Source organism: Diceros bicornis, chromosome 14 (genome assembly GCF_020826845.1).
Source record: "Diceros bicornis minor isolate mBicDic1 chromosome 14, mDicBic1.mat.cur, whole genome shotgun sequence".
Classification (NCBI taxonomy): Eukaryota; Metazoa; Chordata; class Mammalia; order Perissodactyla; family Rhinocerotidae; genus Diceros; species Diceros bicornis.
The window spans coordinates 29,769,604-29,787,197 of NC_080753.1; the positions used below are offsets into that span (position 1 = coordinate 29,769,604).

The 17,594-nt window shown below is 43.1% G+C and overlaps 1 protein-coding gene across 7 annotated transcripts in view; it reads right to left on the reverse strand.

The window, feature by feature from the left end:
- The window catches only part of ANKS1A (ankyrin repeat and sterile alpha motif domain containing 1A), a 183,655-nt gene that overhangs the window by 136,139 nt on the left and 29,922 nt on the right, over positions 1-17,594 (reverse strand). Inside the window, exon 1 of one of the 7 annotated variants that reach the window (XM_058554560.1) lies at positions 7,069-7,124. The exons of the other annotated variants lie outside the window; for them this stretch is intronic. The gene's annotated coding sequence lies outside the window, so the exon portion shown is untranslated. Of the gene's footprint in view, positions 1-7,068; positions 7,125-17,594 lie in introns of those variants that run through there. 7 annotated transcript variants of the gene reach the window in all.

The following is a 17,594-nucleotide window of genomic DNA, read 5'->3' on the forward strand; positions in this document are numbered from 1 at the left end:
AGTAATGGTTAACCAGGATGATCTTAACAGTAAATATTTCAAAAGGATAAAGAAACAAGAACAAAAAATTTTAAGCAAAGCGGCAGATGGCTAAATATTTCAATGTCAATGATGAAAAACAAAACCGCCCCACTAGGACACATATCTAGACGGTAAGGCAAGGCAAGTCACTCATCTAGCATATACGCAGATATGTTTGAGAAAAATGGGAGTTTTTCCAGGCAGATAGCTGCTACACAAGAAAATCAAACACGGCTAGAATATATTTATTCATCTATTATAATCTTATCAAGTCCCTACCATGCAAGGTACTTTTGCTTATGAGAGTCAAAAGTACATGAAATCTAATCAAAGAGGCTTACATGAGACCACCACCACCACCACAAAAAGTACTGGATAAAAACACAGGTTGAAAAATGTACTGAAGCACAACAAAAAAAATATTGAAAGGCTGCTAGTACTAATAGTACTGAGTATTTACTACATTCCAGATAGTATTTTAAGTGCTTTACTGTAAAGCATTTATGGAGACAGGAATTATTATCTTTATTTCATAGAGGTCATTAAATAACTAGCCCAAAACCCCACAGCCACTAAACTCCAGCACTTTACAAAAACTGTCTCACTTCTTCACGATGCATCTTATCTTCATTACACAGATTTAGAAACTAAGGCTCAAAGGGGTTAAGTGACTTGCCCAAGGTCACATAGCTAATAAGAGGGCACCAGTGTTCAGACCAGGTCTACAGGACTCAAAAATGCATCTGCTCCCGCTAATGTTACCATGGGACATTCCTAAAACAAATTCTTCAGTAGAACTAAAAAGAGGGAACAGAAAACGCCATCTTAAAAATGGTGGCTCCAGTTAACTGAAGGGAGATGGTGAAACAAGAGCAGGGGCCCTAGACCCAGCCTGCCAGGATTCAAATCCCAGCCACAATACTAGGTGTGCAAGCCGCTTAACCATCCTGTGCCTTAGTTTCCTTACCTGTAAAACAAGATAACAGTTATAGCCTCCTCATAGGGGTTGCTGTGAAGATTAAATGAGCCAGTACTTGGAAAGAATCAGAACAGTGTCTGACACAAAGCAGTGAGCAGAAAAAAAGGAAAAAAAAAAAAAAAAAGACTGCTCAAATAAGAATAATTGAAACAAAACAAACATGGATAAGGGCCTCAGCCCAATCCACCCTGCTGTGATAATGTTTTTATTTGGGCTTTTGGGCTAAAGCTCTGGCCTGCGGGGAGCAATGCTCTGCCTTATCGTCACATTGCAGCTTCCCTGTGACAGAGTGCTCCTGACAGAGTGATTCCAAGCATGAAAATCTGAGACCTTTCAGATGATCCTACGACGCTTGGGGCTCTAAAAGGCTGCTCTCTTCTTCCACTGTGTTTCTCCCTCTGCCATCTCAAAGCAATCACATCACTGGCAGGGCCTGACCATGGTAGTTGAGAGCTTTACAGAGATTTGAAATAGCAGAAGTATGTGATTTGTGAATACAGGGAAGGGAAGACAACATCCCCAACCTTGATCAAAGTTCAGAGGTTCCCTTACAGAAAACAGGGTGGAAGCCCAAATACCACCTGATTCTCTGAGAAGCCTGTGCTCAGGAGGGTCTGGGGGAACTGGCAGTAAAGATGAGCAGCAGCCAGTAGGAAGCATAGAGCAGGGCCCTGAATAAAGCAGACCATGCGGAGCTGGACGCCCTGTGAATGAAGAGGGGAAATGCCAGCCTTGCCTACCGCTCCTGCATTCAAACTGCAGCCCAAAAGAAGCTATCTTAGTTTGGGGAACAGGGCTGCTCTTGGGATTCCTCTTGGCTGTAAGGGGTAACTACCTTCTTGCTCAGCATGAAACCTTCCTCTAACCTGCTCTTCCTCCCTCCTCTTTCTCTGCCCAGTTTTTTGCAAAGCCATTCATACAGGACTGAAGACTCAGGCCACCTTGCACTTGTCTCCCTTGTGTCTCCATCAGTCATCAAATCCTGTTGTTACAGTACCAGTTCAAAACACTGCCTTCGGGCCGGCCCCGTGGCTTAGCGGTTAAGAGCGCGCACTCTGCTGCTGGCGGCCCGGGTTCGGATCCCGGGCACGCACTGACGCACCGCTTCTCCGGCCATGCTGAGGCCGCGTCCCACATACAGCAACTAGAAGGATGTGCAGCTATGACATACAACTATCTACTGGGGCTTTGGGGGGGGAGGGGGAATAAATAAATAAATAAAATCTTTAAAAAAAAAACAAAACACTGCCTTCTTCTTCATTCCTACAGCCATCACTTAGTCCAGACCCAAACGAGGTGAACTATCAGAACAGCTTCCCGGCGGGCTTTCCCACTCCTGTCACTCTCCTCATTTCAACCCACCCTGTAAGTCCACAGTTAACTCACCTGCAGGAACTTCCAGTTCCTTAAGTCCTTCCACAGCTCAGAAATTCCTGGTGGCTTACATGGCCCCTGGTACCCCTCTACAGAAACTAATCTTTAGATTAGTGCTGGAATTTGTCAATCTCTCCCACCTCCCACGCCCCAAATCATGTATCCAATTTTATTTCTCATTACCCTAATCAGTTTCCTTACAGCTTCTAGAACACTTCAAGTCCCTTCCTGCTTCCACACCCTTATGCACATTGCTTCCTTGCAATTGCTCTCTTTGTCTGACCCAAACTTCAGCCCATTTCAAGCCTCACCAAGGAAGCCTCTCCTGGCTACATCTCTCCCAACTGACCTCCTCCTTCTCTGAATTCCTTTAGCACTTACACTCTGCACCACAACATTTTATGTAATAACATTATTGAAAATTTAGTATGTGCCAGGCACCATTCCAAATGTTCTACATTTGTTTAATCCTTACAACAACCTGATGGAATTATTCTCATTTTACAAACGGACAAACTGAGGCACAGATATGCTAACTGGCCCAGGGTCCACAGCAGGAAGTCCTGGAGCCAGAATTCAACATGGTGCCAGGGCCCACACTCCTAACCACTATATGATAACTACAGACTGCTTCATACTGCACCATGATTATAAGTTACTCAACGGCAGGATCCATGCCTACAGCCTCCATGCCCATTCCCAAAGCCGCCTACCAGCTAATACTCTATGACTGATGACAGGAAACAAAGTCAAGCCCCAAATCAGGGACTTGTTCTGGCACCTAGCAGCAGATGAAACAGAAGCTTTTCTCCTCCTGAGAAGCTGGGGAGCACCAGGCTAACAGAGCTGGGAGCGAGTCATAGCACCCCTTTAAACTAAACTGACTGACACGAGTGCTCCAATATAAAATCCACCTCAAGTACTGAGACAGAACACACTTTGTCCATCTTTGCACACTTGGCACCTCAAAGTCCACAACTTTGGGGTCTGGGATTCTCCAGTGAGAAATACTTGTTTTAAGGAATTCAAATAAACTACAGGACACAAATTAGAAGGGGTCACAATACAACTCAAAAGGTTTCATTTTGGAAACTCGATGAATAAAATGATCATGTCTCCTTAGAGAAAGGATCTTTGGCTTCATCAACACTCACTAAGTCCAGGGACAAAGATCATTTATCTCTAAAATCATTAGCCCCAAGAGGAATGGCTCTAAGAGGCTTGGGAACACTATACTTTCTGAGGACTCTAGAAGCTTCTGAGGGATTGTCTTTCTCCCTTAAACACATCCAGTCAAAGGCATGGATGGTCAAGGGAGGCTGCCAGTGGTCCTCAAAGAGGTTTCCCAACTACCACAGGTAAGTTTCCCAAGCTGTCACCACCCAGAGAATGGAGGTCTGCCCTGAAGAGTCCAAGATTCCAGAGTGTCCTGCCTCTCTCATAGGTGAGCATATCTCATCTGTGTTCTCCGCAGGATAGCACACCAGTGGCTACGAATGTCAAAGCTTCTGTACTACAATTTGTGATCATCAGAAGATACAAACCATACCAGAGAGAAAACTACACAAATACAACCTTAGTCATAGTTTTTCTTCACATTAGCCTAGCATTAATACATACATTAATACATATAACAAGATCGCAGGCTTTTTATGGCTTCCTCTAGTTTTACTTCCTAATTCTAATCCACTCCTGGTGAAAATCCCTCAAGATTCTCTTTAAAGCAAGGTTTCTCAACTTTAGAATTACTGACATTTTTGGCCAGATAATTCTTGTTTGTGGGAGGCTGTCTCGTGCATTCTACGATATTTATAGCATCCTTGGTCTGTACCCACTAGATGCCTGTAGCACCAGTCCCCGCCCCCAAGTTGTGACAAAAGACACTGCCAATGTCTGGGGGCTGATAGGCTCACCCTCAGTTGATAATCACTACTCTAAAGAAACTAAAGAAAGCTCAATTTGGTCTGAATCCCAGAGAGCACCATCACCCATCCAGTTTCAAGCTGCAATTACCTTTCCCCATTTTCCCAAGCCCCATACACTGTTCTCCAGAATTCTGTGGACAAAATCACCCCAAATAAGATTCTCCAACTCTTGGCAAGAAGGTTCTTCCTCCATGTCTTGTCACTTAAGCCTCTTTCACGGTTTCTCAGCTATTTCTCTAGAAAGGTTCTAAGTTCCCTACTCACTTACTCCTGGGCCCACCAGCTTATCCTTCTATCACACACAGTGTGTGAACGCCTTTGCCCCAAGGCCCAATTATATGATCATTATCGGGTCACAGCCAGGGACTAACTAGACTCCCTTTTCTGGCACCCTTGATGACATTTGTCATATAGGACTTCAGGAAAGCCATTCTAAGAGCAGAAATTAGAGGGAGAAAAATGTACTAAAAGAGGGGTTATGGGGGCCGGCCCCGTGGCTTGGTCGTTAAGTGCGTGTGCTCCGCTGCTGGCGGCCCGGGTTCGGATCCCCGGCGTGCACCAACGCACCGCTTCTCCCGCCATGCTGAGGTCGCGTCCCACGTACAGCAACTAGAAGGATGTGCGTCTGTGACATACAACTATCTACTGGGGCTTTGGGGGGAAAAAATAAATAAAAATAAAATTATAAAAGAGGGGTTATGGAAGGCCCAAAACAAATGGGTTTTATTAAAAAAATAATCATTTACAGAAGATAGGAAAGAGATCAAGAGTCAGCTAAGATAGTCAAGGCTTCCCAGAAAAAGAAAAAAGGACAATGTGAAACTATAACTAATACAGACCAATAAAGTACTAAGAATTAAGTCTCCTAGTAAATAAACATAAGGAAGAAATATGAGAACACTTGAAAGTCCAATAGAAATAAACATTAACAGTAACTGCTCAGTTGCCAATTTAAAAAAACTAGTCTTCAACAACAAAGAGGCAAAAGATCTACATAATTACATAGGAAAAATAAAAATGATACAGGAGGCAATTAAGACTCTTCTAAGATCAGATAATATTAATAAATTATTAACAGATTTTTATGCTTCCGTCTCTCTAACCATTTTGCCTCCTCCTCCACCTCCTTGATCATTTCAGACAAATTTTCTTGAAATGGCGGGAGCCACCCATTTGGAAATCCAAAAGTCGCCATGCCAATGGTTGCCAAACCACATACAGAAATAGCAGTGCTGCAGGGAAACATGAAACTTAACAAATTACTCCCAAAGAATGTCTCCTTTAGAAAGGGTTAAAGGTTAAGAAAAACAGGAAACTGCACTTGCAGAAGCTTTTTGGAAGGCAACTATGCTCACCACTGTAGAAGCTGTTTGGAGCAGAAAATGTGTACAAATCTTCAATGATTTTATGAGGACTACAGTGAGTACTGAGGGCACGGGTCTCTGGAAGCTATAAATGCATAATAATGAGAAACTTGAAGATCGTTGAAAGAAAAGCTAGAGGAAAGTGTATCTAAAAACTAAACCCTGACCAACTTCTATCAGACTTCATAGACCTGGCTGAGTGGCTCATATTAACACCAATAAATACAGGAGAAAGAAAAATACACACACCAAAAAACTCTCCACTCAATGCCAAGTACAAGTAGATTCTAGGAGGCTGTGGGGCCAAGCCAACCTCCCAGTGCATTCACTGTCCACAGAGCTGGCTTTCTTTAAACCTCCTCTAGATGTCTGAAGCTCCTGTCTCTGCAAAAGGATTTGGACCATCAGAAAAAAATACAGACAGGGCTGGCCCAGTGGTGTAGTGGTTAAGTTCATGTGCTCTGCTTTAGCGGACCGGGGTTCACAGGTTCAAATACTGGGCACGGACCAATGTACCACTCATCAAGCTGCGCTGCGGCCGTGTTCCACATGCAAAAAATAGAGGAAGATGGGCACAGATGTTAGCTCAAAACCAATCTTCCTCAGCAAAAAAGAGGAAGATTGGCAACAGATGTTAGCTCAGGGCCAATCTCCCTCACCAAAAAAAAAAAAAAGTAGACATCCTTCAAACGGTTTGCAGGCTCTCTGAATATGGAACAGTGAGGAGTAATATGGAGCCTGACAGTGGGCACAAAATCGAAATAAGGGTCAAAGAGTTGATCCATCTTCCTCTCTCCACCTGAATTGAGGAATCCTTTTGTACAGTCTCTGAGGAAGAAAGGCACTTCTCTTCTCAGACTCTATCTTCCCCATAATCTGCTAACTCCGTTATATTTATGATGTAGCGTGACAGTCCTCGGTTTAAAACTATACAACTTAATAGCACTCTGAGCTTGGGCAAGTGACTGAAACTCTCAGCCTCTGTCTCCTCATCTGTAAAAGGGGGTTTGACTCCCTACCTCCCAGGGTTGCTGTGTGAATTAAATGAGAAATAACAGGAAATGTGCTTCCCCCAGTACCTGGCACACAGTAAGCATTCAATACATGCCATTAACATCATATCAGCATCTTCAATTGCTCCCTTTCTACCAGGTTCTCCCACTGCCTTCAGATATGGTCAGAACAGAGCACCCATCAGAGGAAAAAGGCTTTATTGGGCCTCATTGTCCCTCAAACTGCCATCCTATTTCAAGTCTGCCCGTCCCTGCCAAAGTTTCGAAGTCAGTGTTCTATACCCAAAGCCCTCACAGTAGACATTCTCCCCATTCACTGCACAGCCCCTCAAGGCAACCATCAGCTTCTCCCCATGTTAACGGAACCATACTCTCAAAGATCAGCAACTCACACAATCCCCAAATCCAATTTCTGTTTGCATTCTCCTTGATCTCGGAAGCAGTCGACACAGTTGATCAAACCTTCCCTTCAATTCTCTCTTCCCTTGATCACTGTATCATTGCCTTCCTAGACTCCTCTTTCACTTTTGCTGGTTCCTCCTGTGGTGGCTTCACTGGCTCCTCCCCTTAGTCCTGGGTATGGAAACACATGGGGCTCAGTACTCTGTACCCTCTTTTTCTGCACATGCTTGCTCTCAGGATGCACCTCACCATCTTCCATTAGGATGAATCCCAGAGCTACAAGGGCTGACTGGGAGAGAGCCTAAGCAGAGTCTTGTATATGTGTGAAGGAAATCTTCATCCTGCGGGGACAGATTTGACCTCTGCAAGTTTGCTGACACACAGAGCCAGAGGTACTGATCAAGGCAGGAAGGCGATGTTTGTGGCCAAAACAACATGTGAAAACAATAGCTTGAACTGGTAGATTTAAAAAACATCTAAATTTCTCATGACATCTCCAGCACTAACAGGTACAGTGTGGTGGTTAGGAATGAGAGCTCTGGAGCCACAAGTGAATCCTGACTCATGCACTAACTAGCTCTCTGACCTTGGACATGTTACTTAGCCTCTCTGTGCCTCAGTTTCTTCATCTGTAAAATGATAACAGCACCTATTCATATGGCTTTGTGAGGATTCAGTGTAAAGCACTGGCTCAGTGCTGAGAATACAGTAAGTACACTGGAAATTTTAGCTGCTGTTGCCCCTACTTTCTCTTATATTCAGAGTCTTAGTCAAAAAAGAATGTCAGGGCTGGCCCCGTGGCTTAGCGGTTAAGTGCGCGCGCTCCGCTGCTGGCGGCCCGGGTTCAGATCCGGACGCGCACCGACGCACCGCTTCTCTGGCCATGCTGAGGCCGCGTCCCACATACAGCAACTAGAAGGATGTGCAACTATGACATACAACTATCTACTGGGGCTTCAGGGGAAAAAAAAAAGGAGGAGGATTGGCAATAGATGTTAGCTCAGAGCCGGTCTTCCTCAGCAAAAGAAGAGGAGGATTAGCGTGGATGTTAGCTCAGGGCTGATCTCCCTCACACACACAAAAAAAGAATGTCAGTTAAGATGTCCCAACACAGGGGGAATAATCCACATAGGAAACAGAACAAGGAACAATGCTTTGAATGATCTGCATGTAATAACCTGGAGGAGGGTATCAATTTATTCAGAACTTCTAGATATGTTCTTCTGAGTCTCCCCACAAATCTCTAATGCCCTTAAAATTTGTTTACTCAAAAAAGCTCTGATTCTTTTAGTAGTCAACAGTTACTAACAACACTGAGTCTGCAAGTTGGACTAGATGGATCCACTTCCAGAGAGAACCTCAACATTTTGTGGCTCAGGTTGTTGTGAACTCCAAATATCAATTGTTTTGATAAAGAAATCATTACCTATACCATCCTCTGATCAGAAAGCTTCAAGTTATAGTTAGCCTTTTTGGGAATAGAAGTTATCACATACCTACATCAGAAAAAATTTTTAAATAATAAAATAAAAAGATGTTAATGTTTTGAAGGACTTAAAATCAACAACAAAGAGTCTCTCTCCTTTCTCTGCCTCTTCAGAGTTCTTATAGAATTTCAGAGCTAGAAGGAACTTTCAACATTTTTGAAGCCAAGGCTTTCATCCACAGCTATGTTTGGAAGCTCCCCTGCATGGTCCTTGTGTCCTCAGCTTGGGTGAGGGACTGACAACAAACCAGAAGAGATTTCCTTGGTGCCATGCAAGTCGGCCAGGCCTATTGCACTGGAAACAGCTCAGCCGGTGGTGCTCAATCATATGAGAGCTTCCCATGTTGTTGTTTTTTTAAATAGAAAATTAAAATATAATGATGTTACAAAAGATTGGTACCCTAATGATTCTTAGAGTAAAAAGCAGACATTGTATTATTCTGATTCATTAGCTTATCTTACTACTTTGAAGGTCAGCTCTGGTCCCAATAAACCCTGGTTTCCAAGCCCATTTGTGTTTTGTTGTTTAAAAAACATTATTGAGGGCAGGCCTCGTGGCTTAGCGGTTAAGCACACGCACTCCACTACTGGCGGCCCGGGTTCGGATCCAGGCACACACCGACGCACTGCTTGTCCGGCCATGCTGAGGCCGCGTCCCACATACAGCAACTAGAGGGATGTGCAACTATGACATACAACTATGTACTGGGGCTTTGGGGAGAAAAAGGGGAAAAAAAAAAAAACGTTATTGAGAAGAGAGGTGGAACCTATTCTTTGATGAATGGCATACTTTGGTAGAAAGTCTTTACATAGACTATACTTTGGATATGTTGTGTAAGTTTTTGTACCAATCAGAGATCCAGGTGGCCTAGAGGGCATGATTAACTCTATTTTTAACTTTGGACAAACTAAGAAATGAAGCTATAAAAATAGATGTTTCTCGGCTCTCTCCTCCCCAACGTTCCCAAGCTTGTTTTTGTCCATAATCCTTATCTGCCTGCATGACAGTCCCATTGTTTTGTGCTAGTAAAGTGTTGCAGTTGCACAGTATAAAATCATATCCAACTCAGCATCTTCTCAACAGAAAGAATCAATCCCTTCAATGATCACTTTTGAAGTCTAATTGCACTGCTCCCTAGAGAAGAGGCAATAAGGCCCTGGGACAGTAGCTGTGGGCAGGGAACCAGCCAGCCCACAGGACCTCAGGCAAGGCAGTGAGCACAGGACAAAAACATCACATGCCATGAAGCCAGAGAGATGGAAGTTGAGAGCCTAACTCTGACCTTTACCAAGCTGAATGATTCTAAGCGCTCTACACAATTCTTAAATGGGTCTATTTGCGCTTAATGTGGAGGAGCTGAGAGTGAATTCAATAAGAAGGTATCTAAAGAGCCTGCTGTAATCCCTGGCACAGGTAGGCTTCATGAATGTCATTTTTCATCCCCAAACCTTGGTGCATCTTTAAAAACCGCCCTAATGAGAGGACAGGGAAACACTTGAGTCTCTCGGCTCATGACAAAACAGGCAAGTAGACTCATTCATCAATAAATCAACAGCGGGCAGGCCCAGTGGCACAAGCGGTTAAGTGCACGTGCTCTGATGCAGCGGCCCAGGTTTCGTCGGTTCGGATCCCGGGCGCGCACCAACGCACCGCTTGGCAAGCCATGCTGTGGCAGCGTCCCATATAAAGTGGAGGAAGATGGTCATGGATGTTAGCCCAGAGCCAGTCTTCCTCAGCAAAAAAAGAGGAGGGTTGGCAGATGTTACCTGAGGGCCGATCTTCCTCACCGAAAAAAAAAAGTGCCAGCCCTGTGGCTTAGCGGTTAACTGCACGCGCTCCACTACGGGCGGCCCCAGTTTGGATCCCAGGCGCGCACCGACGCACCACTTCTCTGGCCATGCTGAGGCCGCGTCCCACATGCAGCAACTAGAAGGATATGCAACTATGACATACAACTATCTACTGGGGCTTTGGGGGAGAAAAAAAGGAGGAGGATTGGCAATAGATGTTAGCTCAGAGCCAGTCTTCCTCAGCAAAAAGAGGAGGATTAGCACGGATGTTAGCTCAGGGCTGATCTTCCTCACAAATAAATAAATAAATAAATAAATCAACAGCAATTTAGTTAGAGACTCTCTTTTTTTTTTAACTATTTTACTGAGGTCGTATTGGCTTATAACATTGTATAAATTTCAGGTGTACCTTATTGTATATCAGTTTCTGTATAGCTACAGACTCTTAAAACAAAAAAGAAAGAGGAAGAAGAAAATACCTACCCCAATATCTTAGAGCCGGTAAAAGAAGGAAACAATGTCTACCAGGCAATGGGGATACAACTGTGGTCAAGAAAGAGACCTTACCTACCTTCAAAGAGCTTCCAGTCTAGAAGTGGATAGAAACAAGCAAATGGGAAATTACAATGCAGCATAAATATGTAATGCCAGGGTTTACAGAACCAGCTCTGGGAGTACATAGGAAGGGCCTTCACATGCAGAATCAGAAGACTTCCTGAAGGACGTGACATGTAATAATGATAATAATAACTAACACTTGCCGAGAAGCTACTATGTGCTGTGAAGATGCTAAGTGTGCTTGTGGATCATCTCCTGTAATTCTCAGAACAACACTGTAAGACAGCTACTATTATTACTGCCATTTTAAAGATGCCACAAAGAGGTTAAGAGACTTCCCCAAGGTCATACTGCTAGCAAGTGGCAGAGTTGGGATTTGAACCCACACAGGCTGACTCCAGAGTCTGGGCACTTCACCACCATGCCGACTGTCTCTTCTTTTTTTTTTTTTTTTAAAGTATTTTATTTATTTATTTATTTTTTGTGAGGAGATCAGCCCTGTGCTAACATCTGCCAATCCTCCTCTTTTTTTGATGAGGAAGACTGGCCCTGGGTTAACATCCATGCCCATCTTCCTCCACTTTATATGGGACGTCGCCACAGCACGGCTTGCCAAGCAGCGTGTCGGTGCGCGCCCGGGATCAGAACCAGCGAACCCTGGGCTGCCGCAGCGGAGCACACACACTTAACCGCCTGCGCCACCGGGCCGGTCCCCCGACTGTCTCTTCTAAGATGAGGCCAGAAGTTGTCAAAACTTGGAGCACAGGAAGTCTTGTAGGCAAAGAGGCACATGTACAGCTCTAGATGCAAGTCCTAGGTTAAAGGAAATTGCAGATGGGCACTTGATATTTGTTAAATTAGGTAATGCTGAAGCATCCAGTACAAAGCTATCAGTGGTGAGCAATGAGGAAAGAGAAACGGGCCAGACTGCAAAAGCCTCAAGGACACACTAAGGAGTCTGGACTCAAGGGCAAGCCATCATCCTAAAAAGGTGCTGCAAGTCAATATTTAATTTTCTCTTAGAAATAGTCTCCAGGGGGAACCTTCCCAAGGGACTAATATCCAACTTTTTGCATAAAGAACTAGAAACTTTATAATGTACCAATCATAACTGATACTCATTCAAGATCAAGTTTTTTAAGACATATAAAAGTTCAAAATGTCACAGTAACTTGTCAAATTCACATTTAATATGCTATAGTTATATGGTGTTCCGTAAGAAAAATTTTTTTCATGCTTGCAGTCAACTTTTTACTTCAACAAATCAGAAGGCAACAGAATATTTTCACTGAGACTATAAAATTCAGGAAACGGATTTGGTAGCCATCTTTAAGGAGACCTTGAGACAATGTGATAGCTTTTTGTGAAACTGTTCCAGGGATACTCTTTGCTGCCTTCTTTTCTTTGTCATAATTTTCTGCATAGAAAGCACAGAGGCACATTAGGGATGATTCTGTCAGCCCCACAGCTTCACTTTGTACAAGATTTAGAAAGCTTACATTTAATAAACAGATATCATGTGTCAGGGGCTGTTCAAAACATCTTCATATGTTGAAGATCCTCATAAAGACCTTATGAGGTAGGTAGGTACTATTATTATTCCCATTTTGGAAGTAAGAAAACTGAGGCACGGAAACTTTAAATAACTTAAGCTAAGCAGAGAGCTGGCATTTGAACCCAGACAGACTGGCTCCAGAACCTGCACTCCTAAGCACTACACACACGGACTCTCCCAAGTCACACCACCTTCAAAATGGAATCACCAAACCCAGTCCACATTTGCACATCAACACCTCTTTGATTCTCAACCAGAAGGTGTTTCACACCCACAAAGTCTCAAGACATTGATTTCAATGATGGCTAAACTCTGGAAGAAACAAGTAGGGGCTGGTTCTAGAAATAGAGCAGACAGGGTAGAATGAGAAACCAGGAAAACGTTTCTGGAGTGAGCTTGAGGCAGAAAAACTGAGGGGGAAAAATAAGGCTCTTCAGGAAGAGCCTTTGTATGTGCTACCGGGTAGGGGGAGGACTGTTGGTAATAAGAGACGGCCTCTTCCTCCCTCCAGGGACTGTACAGTCTGAGAGTTCTAGAACTGCTTATCAGCTCCCACCCATGGCTCCACCCTAGCAAACTGCTGTGACCCTGGCCAGAGCAGAAAACACCTGGATTTCCCTAAGCAGAGCAACCACAGTGTGGAGAGGTGGGGCCTACCAGGGCCAGGGGCCTCCTGGCCTTTGGTTTAGAGAAGAGGCCAGTGAGCAAGGAGGGAATACAGAGCAGTCAGTAGTGGATTCTGTGGGGACAGGATGGCCCTTTCTCTCTACCCACGTGGAAGAAAGCCAAGAACCTCTACTCGAAAAGATCTTTTCCTACATCACACCATCAGATTTTTTTGGTTCATTTAACAGAGTAAGACAGGGCAGAACGTCATTGCATTTGCACTTTAATGTGAATTCCCTTACAAAAACTGATTTTCTAAGATCAAGTTGTATCTAGCTACACAGTGGTTATATGGATTTTGATAGGTAACTGGGAACACTGGGGAGCAGGGGAGCTTGGCTGGATGTGAAGAGGTCACATAACTGAAAAGGTCAAAAAGAAAACATCACTGACATCTAAATGTACCTTGAGCAAAACCCACCTCTCCACAAACCACACAGCAAGAGCCTCTGCGCTCAGCCAAGGGCCTGCTCCCATTTCTCCACCAGTAGCTCTGTCTGTCATGCTGGGGCAGAGGGAACGCTGCAAGCAGGCTGCTGGGGCTAGCTCCTTAAACCCCTCTGCCTTCTCCCCCTTGCTCTTCCTCTGCAGGTGCACAAAGGACACTGGGACGGCCTGCAGGGAGAGGTTTAGTGGTGGACCAAATAAAGGAATATGCAGGAATGCTGCCCCCCGCAAAAGAGATGTCCACTAGAAGGACCTGTGTCTCTTTAACTGTAAAAGAAAAAGCCCCCCTTGATTATTAGCCATTCTACTGATGGTGCTCAGGGCAAGCTGCCCCAGGAAGCACCACTCTGGTATGCAGATTATTTTGAGCTAAAGACAATAAGGACTCAGAGAGCTCAGGAAAAATATTTGAGTTTCCCCTCCCAAACTGCCTAAAGAATTTAAAACCAAAAAAAATCTGTTTTAGGAAGGGGTTATTATCATGACTGCTATAAAAGATAATTTAGGATAGAGGTTACAATAGAAAAGGCACCAACAAGCCCATCTTATCCGGAGTCCTGTCTCTCTGGCCACATTCTTTGGATGGCCCTGCAGGAGTTGCCAGACAATCATTTACATTTATAAGGGAAATCTCCATTTGTAAAGGTATCTCCCTCTCTGTTTGGAGAAGAGAGGGGGGGTGAGCTCATTTCTAGTAACTTATCAATGTGGAAGATGAGGCCTTGGGGCTATATAATAAACCTTACTCTTGTTTACTGTGCTTTAGTGGTAATCTCCTGTAACTGACTCCCCCACCCCCAAAATCCTCCTTTGTCATTGGCTGAAAATGATATTTAAGACGAGAATTTCTGCTATTGTGTTGAGAAACGCAGTGTCCCTGCTTTCTCCCATGTATACATGTTATTAAACTTAGTATTATTTTCTCCTGCTAACCTGTCTTGTTGATTATTTGGCCAGCCAGAAGAACCTTAAGGGAAAGGGCAGAGGGAGATTAGCCCTCTTCCCCCGACAGTTTTGGCGAGCCAGCCAGGAGAAGCACTGGCTGGTAAGTTGTCTTCTCTGGCTGGAAGACCTGCCTTCTCCCTGGACTACTGCAGATGATGAGATACGGGAACGCCTGACGAAAGCCGGCAAAAGGTAAGACTTCTTACCACGTCAGCCTCCCGGAATCTCTATCTGCGGGGTCCGGCGGAAGGAAGTGGTGAGAATTTTTTCTCTTTCTAAATTTAGATTGGCAGGAGAAAATATTTGGGAAACTAGTTTCTTGGGCTTTTAGTGACTCTTGGTTTAAATTTGGTAGAGTACTCTTGGTTTTTGATCTTGATCCCTTTTCCTCCCAGAGATAGTCTCTGTTTTTCTCTTTTGTCTGTGTCTTTTGTCATAAGAAGGAAATACCATAGGGTAGGACGCAGGCATAGGCCCTACAAGCTTGCTGTCCGGGCCGGCCCCACAGACTGGTGAGTTTGTGGGTCTCACCAGACCGGCGTCTACAAACTTTGCTGTGGGTTATTATGCACATGAAGTGAATGTCATTGCCAAGGGCATCTTGGAAGCCAAAAAGGCCGCAAATTTAAGTGGGCGCGGGTCGAGCAGTTAAGAGCCATTAGGGCGCTCGCCACTTTCAGAAGACTCCCGTGTCAGGATAAGTTGGGTCACGGAACGGGGTAGATGACACAGGTCCCCCGCCAACTGCAAGAAAATGTCCGTGCAACGACGAGGTACTCTGTAAAAGCACACAGTCCCCAACCCCGCGGCACCTCCCCCCCAGGTATTATTCTGGCTCCAAGAGACCTAAGGCGTGACTAAAGCTGTCATTGTGCACAGAAAAAAAAAAAACCGGATGAGGTTTTTCCTTCTGTCTTGTTCTGTGTCCTGAGAAAACTTGGCTTTGTGACCAGTGAGAATATTCTCCTTGGTCTCCACCATACGGAAGGTGCATTTACCGGGGTGCACCTTGGTGGCCAGTCGAGTAGACTGGGGTTCCGAACTGTCTCTTTGTCCGGCTGTGCCAAGTTCTCAGGGGAGTTTGTCATAAAGGGCCCAGTCCATAAGGGCTTTTGTTGTCTTAACCTTCGTTGCTTGTTAGTGCTGGAAAAATCCCATTCCAGTATCGCCCGCCCGGTGTCACAGATTAGCGGGTCTGTGACTGGAGGCGTCCCACACTATTGTGGGAGACCGGAGACACCCTTTTATCCTTACCGCCTGTGCAACGAAGGTCTTTACTTTCTCTAAATATCTTTGGAAGTGAATTCTGTGGATCATGGGGGCTACATCATCTGCGCCCTCACCAGGGATGCCTCTTGCATCCATGGTAGATTTATTATAAGCGTGGAAAGTTACCTCCGGGTCTTTCCTTAAAAAGGCTTATTGGTTTGAGTCACTATTGGAATAAATATACAAGTAAAGATCCTACTCGTCAATGGCCAGACGACGGATCCTTTGAATTGAAAAAACTTCTAAATTGGGAAAAAAAAATTTTTTGAGAGCTCTCACATAATTGCTTAATTGGTACCTAAGAATTAAGGCCAGAAAAAGGAAGGAAAAAATTTGACTAGTCTTAAGACCTTGACTCAGGTTACAATTGAATTGAGAACATGTAAAAGTGTAAGTGTTGATAAGATTATAAAGGTTGAAATGTTTGAGCTAATTTTATACAAAGAGGTTACATCAACTTTGCCTGAGTATGTTTTAAAATGTCTGACTGGGAATGCTTCTCTTGTCCAAAGTTAGAAGACCAAGACCTATTGATAAAAATCTTAATGATAATTATGTTTAAAGGTATAAGAGGTGACGAAATTTACATGAAATTTTGTAAGAAAAAAAACTGATGTTATTTCTATTACAGAACTGGTTAACAAAAATAGTAATTTAAATGATGGCTAATTTTATCTCAAGTCTTATGAAGTCTTGTAGGCAATCTAAATAATTATTGGGAATAAGTAACTAAATAGTTGTGAAAAAGATAAATGTTGGATGAACTTTAAACAATAATTATGTGTTATGGTGGTTACAGCTTCCAAACTCTTTTTGGTGACCTAAAACTTTAGAGTTTTGCTGAATTTTATGATAAAAATTCTCTGAGTATCATCATTTCCAAATAAGATAAGATATTAGACATTGATTGCTAAATGTACATTTGTCTACTTTTGGCTTTTCATCACAAGAAAACTAAAAGGTGTTTTGGGTCTATTGGTAAACGTGTTTTATTAAAAGATTGTACTATAAAGTAACATGTTTCCAGAAATGATAAAGTAAGTGTTCATAAATTTTCCAAGCCACAAGATACTAATGTAAAAGAAAGTTTATAATTGTTTACTTAGTTTTTACTTAGAAATTAAGGTTTCTAAGGGTTAAAATTTCTAATTAATATATGTGATTAAAGCTACTAAAAATTAAAAAAAAATATGTCTGTGTACAAGGAAAGTAAGATGTATAAAGGTACAAAGAATGGAAATATTTTGTTTGGTTAAGAAAGATAAATTTGTCCTCAAGTACTAGGAGGGAAAAAAAAGACATGGGACAAATTCTGAATGTAAAAGGAAAGTTATAAAAGGTTTGTGGAAGAAGAATTCTGAAAAAAGAGTTTTATGCATGGTCAAGTTGGCTAAGATTAAAATAAATTTAATTAAGTAAATGAGTTTTAATAGCAGAAATAAGCTGGTGCAAAATTAAAATTTGGTCTTCTGTCTCTTAAAAGGATAATTTGCTTAAACTTAATAAAGAGGTTACAAAAGATTTTTCTTTACCTTTGAGTAAGTCTACCTAAAAGACAGAAAAAAAAAAAAACTGTTAAAATAATTTCCTACGTTCAAAAGACTGAGGTCTCTCTATTAAGGCTTTTGGACTGTTAATGCTCTGTTTGCTTTGATTGTTTATATTTTTGACAAGCTCCACCAAAATTCATATCTTAAATAAAGTCTTTTTTTTACTTTTTTCTTTGAGAATTTTCAAAGGGCCCTGGAACTTCTCAAAGAAATTTGCTCTCTTTCTATAAGGGGAAAGATACTAAACTT